The following is a 15,063-nucleotide window of genomic DNA, read 5'->3' as shown; positions in this document are numbered from 1 at the left end:
TTCTTTCCTGCTTTGTCAAAGATTAGTTGGCCACACGTTTGTGGGTCCATTTCTGGGTTCTCTATTCTGTTCCATTGATCTGTCTGTTCTTGTGCCAGTACCATACTGTCTTGATGATTACAGCTTTGTAGTATAGCTTGAAGTCTGGGATTGTGATGCCTCCTGCTTTGGTTTTCTTTTTCAAGATTGCTTTGGCTATTCAGGGACTTTTCTGGTTCCATACAAATTTTAGGATTATTTGTTCTAGCTTTGTGAAGAATGCTGGTGTTACTTTGATAGGGATTGCATTGAATATGTAGATTGCTTTGGGTAGTATTGACATTTTAACAATATTTGTTCTTCCTATCCAGGAGCATGGAATCTTTTTTCATTTTTTTGTGTCTTCTTCGATTTCTTTCATAAGCTTTCTATAGTTTTCAGTCCATAGATTTTTCACCTCTTTGGTTAGATTTATTTCTAGGTATTTTATGGTTTTTTGTGCAACTGTAAATGGGATCAATTCCTTGATTTCTCTTTCTGTTGCTTCATTGTTGGTGTATAGGAATGCAACCGATTTCTGTGCATTGGCTTTATACCCTGCAACTTTGCTGAATTCATGAATCAATTCTACCAGTTTTTTGGTGGAATCTTTTAGGTTTTCCATAGAGTATCATGTCATCTGCAAAGAGTGAAAGTTTGACCTCCAAATTAGTAATCAAAAATTTGCCAAAAAACAAGAGTCCAGGGCCAGATGGCTTTCCATGGGAATTCTACCAAACATTTAAGGAAGAGTTAACACCTATTCTCTTGAAACTGTTCCAAAAAGTAGAAATGGAAGGAAAACTTCCAAACTCTTTCCATGAAGCCAGCATTACCTTGATTCCAAAACCAGACAGAGACCCCACTAAAAAGGAGAAATATAGACCAATTTCCCTGATGAACATGGATGCAAAACTCCTCAACAAGGTATTACCCAACTGGATCCAACAATACATTAAAAAAATTATCTACCATGACCAAGCGGGATTTATACCTGGGATGCAGGGCTGGTTCAATATCTGCAAAACAATTAACGTGATTCATCACATCAATAAAAGAAAGGACAAGAACCATATGATCCTCTCAGTAGATGCAGAGAAAGCATTTGACAAAATACAGCATCCTTTCTTGATAAAAACCCTCAAGAAAGTAGGGATTGAATGAGCATATCTGGAGATCATAAAAGCCATATATAAATGACCCAACACTAATATCATCCTCAATGGGGAAAAACTGAGAGCTTTCCCCCTAAGGTCAGGAACAAGACAGGGATGTCCACTCACCACTGTTATTCAACATAGTATGGGAAGTCTTAGCCTCTGCAATCAGACAACACAAAGAAATAAAAGGCATCCAAATCGGTCAGGAGGAGGTCTAACTTTCACTATTAATTTATTTGTAAAAATGAAAAAAAAAAAGCCTGTTGGAATTGTAATTGTGTTAAATCTAGATATCAATCTGGGGGTAGTGACTTCTTAAAAATACTGTCTGATAATCTACGAATATGATATATCTCTTCATTTAGTTAAGTCTTTAATTTCTCTCAGAAATATTTTATAGGTTTTAGTATAGAGGTCTTACATATCTGTTGATAAAATTATCCCTAAGTACTTAATATTTTATAATCTTATCATGTATGGAATTTTTTAAGTTTCCTTTTTCAATTATTTGCTGCTAGTATATAAAATATAATTGATTCTTGTATACTAAACATGTATCTTGAGACTTTCCTTAATTTATAGTTCGAGTAGTTGTAGATTCTTTCAAACTTTATACTTAAATAATCATGTCATTAGCAAATAGAGACAGTTTTACTTCTTCCTTCCCAATCTTTATGCCCTTCATTTACTACCTTATTCCACTGGCTGAGATCTTTAGTACAATATTGATTAGTAGTAACATGAGTATACATCCTTGCCTCATGACTGATCTTAAGGGGGAAACATCAGTATTTTTGTCATTAAGTACAATGTTAGCTATAGATCTCTTACAATTCTCATTTATCAGATTAAGAAAGACCATTTTCATTCCTAGTGTGTTAAGAGTTTTTATTATTAATGAGGGTTGAATTTATCAAACGTTTTTTCTATATTTATTGAGATGATTGTATAATTTCTCTCCTCTACTTTGTTAAAACAAAGATTTACACTGAATAATTTTTAAATGTTAAATCAATCTTATATTCCTGGGATAAGCCTTCACTTAGTCATAATGTATTATATATGTATTATTATTTTATGTGTTGTTCTATTTGACTTTCTAATATATTGTTAAGAATTTTTGCATCTATGTTCGTGAAGAATACTAACCTTTCTATATATTCTTAATACCTTTTTCAAGTTTGGTATTGGGGTTATTCTGACCTCATAACACAAGTGGGGAAATGTTTCCTCCATCTTAATTTTATTGAAGACTTTGTGTAAAATTGGTATTATTCTTTCCCTAAATATTTGGTAGCATTAATCAGAGAAATCATATGGGATTGAAATTTTCTGTTCAGGGAGGTTTTCCAAATTATTATAATTATAATTTACTTAATTTACATAGTATTACCAAGATTTTTTATTTCTTACTGTGTCTATTTTGTTAAGTTATATTTTTCAAATAATTTGTCTATTTTATGTTTTTAAATTTATTGCCATAAATGTGATTAATATCCCATTATTATCATTTTAATGTCTGTAGCATTTGTTTTGAGATCCTCTCTTTCATTCTCAATTTTGGTAACTTTTGTTCTCTTTTGAATTCATCATTTTAGTTAGGGATTTATCAATTTATTGATAATATTTCCCAGAATAAACTTCTTGTTTCATTTTATTACCTCTACTTTTATTTTCTTCTACTCATTATTTCCTATTATTTACTATTTTCTTCCTCCTACTTTTGTAGGTTCAATTTCTCTGCCTGATTTAGCTTCTTAAGGCAGAGAATTATATTACTGATTTTGAATCTTTTTTTTCTGCTCTAACATAAACATTTAAGGCTTTAAGTTTTCTGCTAAATATGTTTTGCCCATATCTCACAAATTTCAATATATTGTATTCTCTCCTAGGTTTATTGATATAATTGGCCTATAACATTTGTAATATTAAGGTGTACACTGTGATGATTTGATACACATATATATTGCAAAATATCTACCGCAATAAAATTTGTTAACACCTCCTTTGTCTCACATAATTACCATTTTGTTGTTTTCTCTGGTCATGGTACAAGTATTAAATCTTTACTCTCATAGAAACTTTCAAGTACAGAACACAATATTGTTAACTCTAGTCACCATGTTTCATGTTAGATCCCCAGAACCTATTCATCTTATAATTGAGAGTCTGTAGCCTTTGACCAACACCTTCCCTATTTCCCCTACCCCCAAGCCCTGGCAACCACCAATCTTCTCTGTTTCTATAAGTCCAATGATTTTAGATCTTAAAAGTAAGTGAGATCATACAGTATTTGTCTTTGACTTATTTCACTTGGTATAATACCCTCAAGATCCATCCATATTGTCACAAATCACAAGGCTTCCTTCTTTTTTTTATGGCTGAGTAATATATATTACATTTTCTTTGTCCATTCATCCACCAATAGATACTTAGGTAATTTCCTTTGACTTTGACTTATTTCACTTAGTATAATACCCTCAAGATCCATCCATATTGTCACAAATCACAAGGCTTCTTTCTTTTTTTTATGGCTGAGTAATATATATTACATTTTCTTTGTCCATTGATCCACCAATAGATACTTAGGTAATTTCCTTTGACTTTGACTTATTTCACTTAGTATAATACCCTCAAGATCCATCCATATTGTCACAAATCACAAGGCTTCCTTCTTTTTTTTATGGCTGAGTAATATATATTACATTTTCTTTGTCCATTCATCCACCAATAGATACTTAGGTAATTTCCATATCTTGGCCATTGTGAATAATGCTACAATAAACATGAAAGTGTAGGTATCTCTTCAATATCCTATTTTCATTTCTTTTAGATGCATACTCAAAAGTGGGACTGCTGGATCATATGGTAGTTGTGCTTTTAACATTTTGAGGATCCCCCATACTGTTTTCCACAGTGGCTGTACCAATTCATGTTGCCACCAACAGCGCACAAATGTTCCACCTCTTCACCAGCATTTGTCAGCTCTTGTCTTTTTTTTTTCTATTTTATTTATTTATTTTAAGATAGAGACAGAACTAGTGGGGGAGGGGCAGAGAGAGAGAGAGAGAGAGAGAGAGAGAGAGAGAGAATCTCAAGCAAGCTCAGTACTGTTAGCACAGAGCCCATGAGGAGCTCCAACTCATGAACTGGGAGATCATAACCTGAGCAGAAATCAAGAGTCAGACACTTAAGCTACTGAGCCACCTGGGCACCCCAGCTTTTTTTTTTTTTTTTTAAGCTTCTTTATTTACTTTTGAGAGAGAGAGAGCACAAGCAAGGAGGGGCAGAGAGAGAGGAGGAGGAGACACAGATTCCGAAGCAGGCTCCAGGCTCAGAGCTGTCAGCACACAGCCCAGTGCAGGGCTCTAACTCACGAACTGTGAGATCATGACCTGAGCCGAAGTCAGATAATCAACCAAGGTACTCAGGCGCCCCTTGTCTTTTTGATAGTAGCTATTCTAACAGGTGTGACATGGCATTTCATTGTGGTTTTGATTTGCATTTCTGATAATTAGTGATGTTGAGAACCTCTGCCCATTGTTTTAATCAGGCTGTTTATTCTTTTGCTACTGAGTTGCACGAGATCCTTTTTTATATTTTGCATGTTGATCCCTTAACACATGTGTAGCGTACAAATATCTTCTCCAAGACTCAAAAGTTGAGGCTGTTCATGTGACTGGTTATGAAAAAACCTTAAATAGGGAAGTGATGTGATCACAGCAGTGATTTTATAAAGATTTGTCTGATATTGATTCAAAGAGTTGCAGGCAAAGGGTTTGAACCATTTGAACTTCAACTGCAATGAGAGATTTGGACTAGGATGTGGTAGTACAAATGGAGAATACAGAATAAATATGAGAGACCTTTTGAAAAACATCATCAACTAGCACCTTGATATGGTGGTTGATAGACAAGGAAGAATCAAAGTTTTCAGTGTGTGAGTGTGTTGTAATAGGATATAACTAACAGAAATAAAGAAGTTGAGAAAGTAAGTGGGGTTGAATTTGAGGAAAATGGTAGATGTGGTGTGGAACTTACTGCAACTGGGTTGGTATCATGTTATTTAATTGGAAAACACCAGCTTAGTTTTGGAAATGAACTGAAATTCAGATCAGAAGACAGAACCAATAGACTTGTCATCATCAAAAGGGAAGCTATTCTGAAAACTGTAAATCTTGAATTGGGTTATAAAGGTAGAGAAAAAAACATACTGTCAAGGTTGGAGGCCGTAAATTTATGGGAGGAGCAAGTGGATAAGAGGTAGTGAGGATACTTGGAATGGACTAGATTTTTGTTCATTGCCTTCCTGGCACTTTCTTTGCCTCCACCACCTGCTCCTCATGCTACAACTACGATGTGCACCAGGATCCTTGCTCCTGACCATATTTGAAGAGCGCATTTTGAAGAACCCAAGCCCATCACAGTCTACCTGTTGGACCTTTTAAACTTGATCCAAGAAAACTTTGTGAGACATGAAATCCAGCAACTTCTCATGGCTAGTTTCCTGCCATATTCCGTTCCAAGCAGAAATGAGCACAATCAAGAGGTGGGTAGTGGCAAAACCTGGTTTTCTTTGATTCTTGATGTTTCCAAAGTCCAACTACATCCTTGCCCTGGTTAGGTTTGACTGTGAAATCCTTTATCATAGTCTACGAGACAAATACATACTACTTTTTGGGGCGCCTGGGTGGCTCAGTCGGTTCAGCGTCCGACTTCGGCTCAGGTCATGATCTCACAGTTTGTGAGTTCGAGCCCCGCGTCGGGCTCTGTGCTGACCGCTTGCTCAGAGCCTGGAGGCTGCTTCAGATTCTGTGTCTCCTTCTCTCTCTGCCCCTCCCCCACTCACGCTTTGTCTCACTCTGTTTCTCAAAAATAAATCAATGTAAAAAAAATTAAAAAAAAAAAACCAAATACATACTACTTTTGTCTAAATGTGTTCGGATTGAATTCTTACACTTGCAACCCAAAGATCTATGATATGATGTGTGATGCACAATCTATAAATGGAACCAGTAAGTCCACGAACAGACACAGAAAGAAGGTATGACATTTCAGTTAGCTGTGGACCAGGAAGAAAAAAGCATTATTCTTAGAATGTCCCGGCTCAGACTCAGTGGGAAATCTAAATAACAGAGGATTAACTTCAGTAATCGAAAGAAAAAAAGATAAATAGTCACGGGGCCTCTTTCATAATACATTTTATTCTATTTTGTCTATTTCGTTCACAATGCGTAGTTAATTTAACATGTTTATGACTGAGCCTAAATAAACTTTATTTATTTATTTAATGGTGCCACTCACTGAAATATTGCCTGAGAAGCTATCATGCTTTCAAAAGGAATTGGGGCGAGAAGGAGATGATGGTATAGGAGTCCACCCTAAGCTCTCTATACAAAGGAGGCCCTAAATATGCACAATTCCTTTTGTAAGTACTTGGTGGAAACGCCCCCAAATCTCTCACCCTAGATAATTTCTCCTCCTAATTAGTCAGCAGTTTTTCTTGATATAGCTGAGGGGTATTCACACCAAAAGCGGAGGTAGGGGAAACCGAAAAAGAGCTGGGACAAAGTGTGTGCACTTCCCTGTTTTGCTGAAGATTAGCATCTGCCAAGTGCAAACAAAATTAAGGTCTCCTGGCACCTTCCAGTTTGGCCAGCAAGGCAGTGGAAATCTTCATAAGTGAAAGCACACATACACGCAGGAAATGTAAGAAGCCTAACCACCCATCTACGAACTAAGGATTTCCAGCATTCATCTCAAACGTTCCAGCGTTGGAATGATTAGCAGGCTCCCTGGGGGAGGTGACATTTGAGGGCCTCTGAGGCTTGTCTAAACACTAGATGGAACTGAGCAATTGTTTATACACAGAATTTAGTTTGGCATAATGAACCTGGGATTTTCTACTGCACCATCTTTTTTCTTTCATTTTCTATTTGGATCTTCGAGCAATGACTTTGAAGAAATATCAGGTACGGATGCTTTCTCTAGCCACTCTTTGCTTCTAGGATACAAACTCAGAGACAGTTACAATTTGTAGTGCAGTTAGGGAATATTCCAGAGTCACAATGCCTGACAGTTTCAAATCTCAGCTACAACAGCTGACTAAATTTGAAACGCCAAAATGTCTCTTCATAGACGCACGGATGAATAAGTTGTGATATATGTATGCAATTGTATACGAAATTGGACACGGATCACTTCACAAACATACTGTCAAACGTAAAAAGCATGTTTTAGGAGAATTGGTACATTATGATACTATTTACGTAGGTCTTAAATACCTTTAAAACACCACCACATATTATATAGAGTTAAATAAGTGTGTAATAAAGTATGAAAAAATACGCAAGAATCACAAACATCAAATTCAGGAGAGTGGTTTCTGGTGGCAGAAGTGAAACAGAATGCTCTTTCTTGGTGAGTGTACAAAAAGGACTTTCATTTAATGTTCTGATGTTTCATTTCTGGGGTTAGGAGATGGGCATTCATTATATTCTTCCTTATTCTTCTTTGTGCACACGAAACGTAACAAGATACATTTTTTTTTAAAAGATTGCACCAAAGACTCAGCTTTGTTTTTGTTGGCATTACAAGCTATTCAAACATCTTGGACACTTCTTTGCCGGAACATTCATGTATAGATACACAAGTGTATAAATTAGCTTCACTCTTTCTACAAAAAGTCTGATTTTGGAAAACTTTTTTTAACACTAAATAATCTAGCCTATTTGCTATGCCAATAATTTTCAGAAGTGAAACAGATGACATGGAATAAATTTCCGAAGTTACAAAATAAAAGATTAATTTCAACATATGTTCTCTGACTTCAAAATCGTTCAGCTATCATTCTATTCATATCTTTAAAAATCTACTTGAAAACAACTATTTTCCATTATGAAGCAGAATCCAATTCAATATTGCGTCTGGTTAAAATCTCAATGCACAAGATTAAACTGAAATTATAATCTGTAGAAGAAAAAGTATTGGGCCTCAAGTTCCGAATCAAAAACACTATAAAATTATGAAAACATAATCTAATAATTAAACATTTTGAATTTTCAATTTGTACTTTTTATTATTTAAGATATTATATCCAATATGATATTTTTATGTTATAGGTTTGGTTTAGTACAAAACCTTTTTCTTCAGTGCCACAGGTAAATATAGCTATTGTTTGGAATTATCATTTACATGTTTGTTTGTATCAGCTGCAATTATAAAATATTATGGATTATTTCATTCTTCTCCAGCAAATTCTCAGCTATCTTCAATATTCTGAATATAACAATATTTCTGGCTATAATGTATTCGTGAATGTTTGACTATGTAGAAGTTATAATTTCTCATTCTCTCCACAGACAATCTTTCAGAAATGCATTGTAAAAGTTTTTATGGCCACTTTTTTTTTTTTACAAGAGCCGTCACCTAATTTATCTGCATTCAGAAATTAATCCTGTGGAAATTCTAGTTCTTTCTTTCAGTTCATTAAATTTTCATCATATATCTTTTCTATATAGCAATTGTTCTTTGATTTGTTTTGTAATGGTCTCTTACATTTTTTTTTTGGCAAAGCGGTATTTCAAATTTTCAGTACTTAATTTTCTTTTTAAGAAAATTTTACTTTTCACAAAGAAATGCATTCTCTCTCATTTTTCTAGAAGCATGTGGCCTCATCCTGTTTTCCCTCTTTCAGTAGAGGCCTGACTCTTGCTCTACTCTAACAAAAAACAACAAAACAAAAGAAACACTAAACAGCTTTGCAAGCAAGACAATGGCAATTGGATTCTCGCCACCTCGTGGCGAGACTGGAGACAGACCCAGTCAGCAGACTCCTGCTCTAGCCTCCAGCCAACTGCCCTTTGTGGGATTGTGCTCTCAGCAGCATAAGAACTTCTAGATACCTGGCTATCTGTTGAAAGCTCCAAAATTTCAAAATGTTGGCTCAAGTTTCTTAAAACACTGAACAAATCAAACACAATATAGCCACATGCTGAACGCGATCTGTGGACCACCTGTGTTACCAATTCACAACCTCTCTCTCATGTGGTGTGAAAGCGTTTTTTCTGCTTGAGCACTTGCTCACAGGAGACTAAGAACCATGAGAGAAGCTCTTAAGAAGGTGCTATTCGGGTCGAATAACCCAGAATGTAATGGTGAATTATTCTATTCAGGTGTCATTTTTCTATTAAGGGTAACAAAACAAGAACATCGCTCCGAGAAATTCTCCTGAAGGTTGCTGAGTTTCCAGACTAGAAAGAAGGGTAGACTCCTGCCTCCTATCAGGCTTCCCATCAGTTAGGATTGGACCCCAGGGACCACAGACAGGCTCTGGGCTCTCCCAATGTGGAGTTCTACCAACCATATCCCATGAGCAAGTTTAAGTTAAACTCTGTCATGTATTTCACTTCTATTAGTTCCTGAGCATCCCCATCAAAACTCTAGATGTTGATTTATGATCTCCTGGGACTTAGAGTTTTTTTAAACAAAGATCCCAAACAAACCTAGTATGTTACTTCTTTCATAGATCTTTCTACCCAAAGCCCTCTAGACTGTGTTTTCTTTTTACTCTTTTTAAAAAATGTTTATTTATTTTTGAGAGAGACAGACAGACAGACAGACAGCAAGAGTGGGAGAGGGGCAGAGAGAAAGGGAAACACAGAATCCGAAGCAGGCTCCAGGCTCTGAGCTGTCAGCACAGAGCCCAACGCGGGGCTGAACTCACGAACCAGGAGATCACGACCTGAGCCGAAGTCGGACGCCCAACTGACTGAGCCACCCAAGTGCCCCTCATTTTACACTTTTTAAAAGAAATCCCCAGTTTTGTAGGTTTGGATCCCTTTTCATTGATTTTGTGTAACTTTCAGCTTTTTATTTTTTTGCTTACATTTCTTCCACAATTTCTTTGATTATTGCTGCCTTATATTTATTATTAAGTTTTTGTGTTCTCTCTTCTGCAAGGCACAGTGTATGTAACAGTTCTGTTAGATCCAGCACCACATCCTCTTCCTCCTCTAATCACATTTCTTTCTTTTTTTCCCTCTCTCTATGAATTCTGAATTGACACTTTAGTACTATCTTCAAAAATTCTCATTCTTTTTCTGCAGTATCTAATCTGCTATTTGGAACCCTTCACTCCACTAATTGCTTCAAACATCAGCCAATACATCTCAAAGCATTTATTCATCCATTTCATGATATTAGGGCACATTCTTTTTATAGGACCAGTCAGTGTTCTTTAAAATTTCAATGAAAACACAAGAGAGATGTTTTCCAGCATCTCCTGTGTCTCCTAAGGACTTTGTGGCACAGACAGATGTGCATGTCTTTCTTCACAAGGTTCACTTATTTTGAGTGACTGTATTCTCCTCTATGTTAAACTCTGAAGTGGGAGATGAGGACGTCCTCCCCACATTCAAGGTCGCAATGGGATGGGATCAATATCGAAAGGGTCAAATTTTATAGGGTCTGATGAAGAAACATGGAGAAAGTTATTTTTACCTCCTCAGTTCTGTTTTGCCCAACTAGAGACAACCTGAGCAGAAATCTAACCACTGAGTATAGTGCTTTTTTATTGTGCCACGGGAGCTTGCTAGTAATGCAGAAATGCCCTCATTATCCAATTGGATGATTGTCCTCTGCAGCACGACTTCTAATTTATTCAGTGAGTCACTGCACAAAGTGGAAGCCAACTGTTAGGGTTTCCATGCTGCTCCTGGTAGGTTCCAGAACCTGACAACCTTCCCAGAGGCTCTAAATCTTCTCCATTCCAGGCTCTCCAGCCGCCCCTCACCTCCAGCTCTTGACTCTTCAGGTTTGAGTATACATAATACTGTTCTAATGGAGGATTCTTCTTGTTATTCCAAAAGCAGACTTATTCCATGCATTCTATGCATTTTGGGGCTTGCATTGTCTGAGTGGCAATTTACTTTAAAATGACACAGTATTAGTAACATATATGTGAACATAAATGAACTCTATATAAACTAGGAGGTGGTTAGTTATCATTTGAGGTACTATAGTCACAATCCATACTTCAGGATGATTATTTAAGTAAGATATGACATTTTCTAACCAGGAATCAATAGCTTCAGAGGTGGTCTGGCTCTTAAATTATCCTTATTGAAAATGACTTAATTTGCACAAAGAATATTACACACATTTTTAACTGATTAAAAGTATTTTAGAGGCCCTACCACATTCCCACAAGTACATGATAAAAATCCAGCAAGCCTAGAAGCCTAATGCCACGGTGCAGTGTTCCACACACTGTGGATATGCCAGGGTTCCGGTGCTGATGAAAATAAGCTCAGCCCCGTCTTCATGACTTCATAGAGTCTAGCAGGGGAAGCAAACAAGTACTTTATCATGCCTTTACCTTAGCCCTCAGGGAAAAAGGACATGATATCATGAGTCCACAGATAAAGGGCACCTAAACCCAAGAAAGGAGAATCAGGGAGATTTTCCTGAATGAAGTCACATTTCCCCTTAGACTCAAAGAATGAGTCAAAATTATCTAGTTAAAGAGAATATATAAGAATGTATATGTCCTTGGGAGAGGCGAGGTGATTCAATTACGCTTTGCACATATTACGTGCTCAATAAATATATGTCAGGTGAATATGTGAAGACTTGGATCCAGGAGAGTGAATAAAGAACTAGAAGTGTAATGTTGCTAGCAGACGGTGCATGGGTAGATGTGGTATCCTGAGATGCACAGAAAACCAGAACGCACATCCCAAGAAACATGTCCGGCACATGGCAAGCACTCAGCCACATTTGCTGCAATAATGAACACACAAAGACTCATAGACCACAATGAGGAACCCAAACCTTATGCTAACAGCAACGGAAAGTTACTCACACATTTCATCCGGGAAATGATCTAATCAAGTCTGCATTTTAGAAAAATCATCCTGACTACAGAGTGAACTGTTAAAGCAAGAGTATGGTGAGAGGGTTTTTTGGAGACAGTCGAGAAGATGGAAGGGAGAGCTGGTGAGACCGCAAGGGGAAGCTGTGAAAAAGGAGACAAGAACACAGGTCTGACACACTTGAGGGGACAGAATCATCATGGTGTGGAGTTCGAGTGGATGGGAAGAGAAGAGAAGAGAGAGGGAAGAGAGAGAGGAGCCAAGGAGAAGACCCACCTTCTATGATTTGGGAAACTGAATAGATGATCTTCACATTCTGAGACAGAGAACATAAGAGGATGAATGTGTTTTAAAAGAGTTAATTAATTAATTAATTAATATATTTAGGGACATGCGGACTCCAGATTGTCTGTGGAACATCTCAGTGAAAAGTGAAACTAGTCAAAAGATACACAGATCTGAAATTCAGAGTGAAGATTTGAGAATCATCTTCATAAGCATGGTGACTGAAACCATGAGACTTGGAAGAGAAGAGGGATAAGTATATAATTTTAGGAATAGGCAGAGAAGAAAGTAAAGAGAGTCTAGAGAGAAAGACGGGAAACCAGGAGAACGTGGAGTCATGGAGGCCAAGGAAAAGCATACAACATAAGATGCTGTGGGGCCCTGTTCAAGATCAGGAAATTTGAAGACCAAATGGTATTCATTTAACTATTGAGTAGGAATCATTACTTCATGATGTAGTCATGGTGGGATTCAGACTGGAGTGAGCTGAGGAGAAAGTGGGAGGCAAGGGAGAGGAGGCAGTAAAAACTGACAATCCTTTCAAGATTGGGACTGGGAAGAAAAGAGGAAACAACAGGTCTCTTTCAATTTCCAAGTTTTCTCATTAAACTGCTTGAAAGAATTCCTGCAATATAGAGTGAGGGACATACATACATTTAAATGTATATGTGCCTAATAAAGCTCAAGAGACAGGATTCGTCTGTCTTTCTGTGTGTGAGGTATAAAATGTAGTCATTTTTGTAAACGGTCATATTGATACTACTCCAAAACACCAAGCAATGAATCATAAGAGCCCCTTCTTCTAGATTTCCTTCCCAGATACCTCCACACGATATCCATGGTTGCTTATCAGTCCAAAGAGGGCAGTCGCAGTCCCCACTGTCACTGGTATTTTCGCTGCCATTGTCATCACAGGGTGTAGATTCTGAAAACAGGCAATTGCATCTATTTGGTGCCATACTCTGGCCGCTTTAATCATTGATCCTGGAAGCTGAGGAAAGGGATACTCCATTGTCCCTACTTCTGTTCTTCCTTAGAAGAGCTGTTAATGACTATCCATTTCAATTTTCTCTCTCTCTCTCTCTCTCTCTCTCTCTCTCTCTCTCACACACACACACACACACACACACACACACACACACACATGCTATTTTCCCCCCAACACACCCAGAGTACACCCAGAAGCCTTGTTTAGCTATATACTGTGTCCCCTTCAAAGTTTTTCCAAAAACAGGTATGGGAAAGGCTTTCTATCTCCCTGATCTCTTTGGTGCTTTCAGTTTACAGGGGACTCCATTGTCTTAGAAAGACAATTATCATATTGCATAATATACATCCTAAAGACTGCATTTTCACCTTAATATCATGTGAAGACTACCAAAGTCACACTTCAGGGTTTCTTTTTCAATATTTTAATGGTGGTAAAATATACATCAAATTTTCCACCTTGACCACTGGTAAGTGCATTCATAATTTTGTGCAGCCATCACCACCATCCATTTCCATAGCTCTTTTCTTCTTGTAAAATCAAACTCTATATCCATTAAACTCAGTTTTCTTCTTTAAGAAAGACTTTCTCCTGTATTTTTAGGGCTTGGTCTGGAGGAAAAATGTCTAATTGGACCCACAAAGCAGAAAATCTTTTATCTCAGCCTATAACATATGATTGAGGATTACAATGATCTCATCTTTTTTCAGAGAACAATGTATGACACCTTCCTTACAACCATGCAGCTAGAAGGCCCTTTCCAGTAATCTTCCCAAGTGGGCTGTGGACTCCAAAAGCTTTTGATGTCAACATTACAAAATAGGTAGAGTACTAAGAAATTATATCAAGGTGACAGGTATCATGCTAATAAAATTGTAAGCATTACCTTGGCTAATTCTCACAACAATGTTATCTGGCATTTACTATAATTACTCCTATTACTAAATGAAGAAATAGAAAGAGATTAAGGAACTTAGTGAAGGACATCCTAGCTAGTAAATGGCAGAAGCAGTAACCAAGACTAACTTAAAGTTACCAGTAACCCAGGACTAACTTAAAACTTTTTTTCATATCCACTACACTTTACCCGAAGGATTACAGATGTCAATTGTTAATTAAATCATATATGTTTATACTTAAATACTATATGTATATTAAATAATACATTACCAGGACACCTGGCTGGCTCAGTTGGTGGAGCACGTGACTTGATCTCAGAGTTGTGAGTTCTAGGCCACGTTGGGTATAGAGATTACTTTAAAATAAATAAATAAATGAATAAATAAATAAATTTTAAAATAATACATTACCAAAATCCATATTTTAATATGGAAGGATATCCATATAGTGCTAGCTTAACCTATAGGATTTGGTTACAAAACAACATATATAATACGATACCATTTTTCTAAATGAACCAGCATCTACCTGTCATCTATTATCTATCTATCTATCTATCTATCTATCTATCTATCTATCTATGTATCTAATCTATCATCTATCTATCTATCTAATCTATCATCTATCTTTCTATTATCTACTCATCTAGAAAGAATATACGACCAGAGATGTTAACAGTGATCACAGCTGAATGTGTGGATTTATGTAGACATTTTTGTTTTTTCAATTTTCCCTGTGAATATTTTCTAACCATTTTTTGTAATAAGCACATGTAGCTTTTATATTAGGGAAATATAATAAAAGGAAAACTTCAAATTTAATATGCAATAAAAATTCC

This window comes from Panthera leo, chromosome A2, assembly GCF_018350215.1.
Source record: "Panthera leo isolate Ple1 chromosome A2, P.leo_Ple1_pat1.1, whole genome shotgun sequence".
NCBI classification, from domain to species: domain Eukaryota; kingdom Metazoa; phylum Chordata; class Mammalia; order Carnivora; family Felidae; genus Panthera; species Panthera leo.
This window is presented reverse-complemented; position numbering follows the sequence as displayed.